This window comes from Corvus brachyrhynchos, unplaced genomic scaffold (genome assembly GCF_000691975.1).
Source record: "Corvus brachyrhynchos isolate BGI_N302 unplaced genomic scaffold, ASM69197v1 scaffold72, whole genome shotgun sequence".
NCBI classification, from domain to species: domain Eukaryota; kingdom Metazoa; phylum Chordata; class Aves; order Passeriformes; family Corvidae; genus Corvus; species Corvus brachyrhynchos.
In genome coordinates this window covers 686,958-687,952 of record NW_008236763.1, presented here as the reverse complement: position 1 = coordinate 687,952, position 995 = coordinate 686,958, and the positions used below count along the sequence as shown (strand labels likewise).

Genomic DNA, 995 nt, shown 5'->3' with positions numbered 1-995 from the left:
CCGGCGGGGCCAGCGGACAGGGGACAGCGGAGAGGGGACAGGGGACTGCGGACAGGGGACTGCGGAGAGGGGACAGGGGACTGCGGACAGGGGACAGGGGACTGCGGACAGGGGACAGCGGACAGGGGACTGCCCGGCCCTGGGAGGTGCCCCGCGGTGTTTGGGCCCCGGGCAATGCCCCGGGGAGTCAGCTCCACGCCGTGCTGCGAGAACAGCCCGGCCACGCGCTGTGCTCCTCAGCCCCCGGGCTGCCCCCCACCCCTTTCATGCGACCCCCGCAGGGACACCCCAGCCCCAGAGGTGTCCTGGCTGCCCCCCTGCAACGCCCCAAGGGTACCCCAACCCCTGCCGGCTCCTCCGGGTGTGTTACAGGAAACACCGCGCTGGAGAGTGAAAAATTGCCTCATGGTTGGGGACAGAGAGATGTGGGTTTGGAGGACACAGCCACTGCTGGAACACGCAGAAATGTTCCAGCTCGGAATGAAGGAAATAAGATTTTTTGTCAAGAGCTGCCCCAAAATACCCCCCGAGATAAGAAATCAGTACTTTTGCGATTAAACACCTCATCGCTGCTCATACACGTTCAGCTCGCTGCGGCTCCTGAGCCAAGAGGGGCAAAAAAAAGTTTGGGGCAGATTTAAATCGGGACATCTCCGAGTGCTTTTATAAAGTGGTCATTTTTTACCAGGTCTGTGTTGTAATGAGTGCCTGCAGCTCCCAACCTGCGCGCTGATTCCCACCTGTTGATCCGATAAAACCCTCAGGGCAAAGCTGAAGGCAGCACTGCGTTGGTGGGTGCTTTCTCACAGGTCTGCTTATTGTGCTGAGTTCGATTTCCCCAGCTGTAATTTAGACACTGATGTCACTCATCAGAAATACAGAGTGAAATTAAAGCCTACTTTAGAAAAGAAAAAAAAATTGTTTTCATGGCATTTAGTTTTTCCCTCTCTAAAATAACCCAGATGAATCTTACATTTTTTGGTTTTAAACATTTC

General features: G+C 55.3%; 1 protein-coding gene across 2 annotated transcripts in view; it reads right to left on the bottom strand.

Annotated features, from left to right (window-relative positions):
- TULP1 (tubby like protein 1) overlaps positions 1-142 on the bottom strand; it is a 33,657-nt gene extending 33,515 nt beyond the window's left edge. For both annotated transcript variants that reach the window (XM_017727191.1, XM_017727192.1), the window contains exon 1: positions 131-142. The gene's annotated coding sequence lies outside the window, so the exon portion shown is untranslated. The remainder of the gene's footprint in view (positions 1-130) is intronic.
- Positions 143-995: the final 853 nt, after the last annotated feature.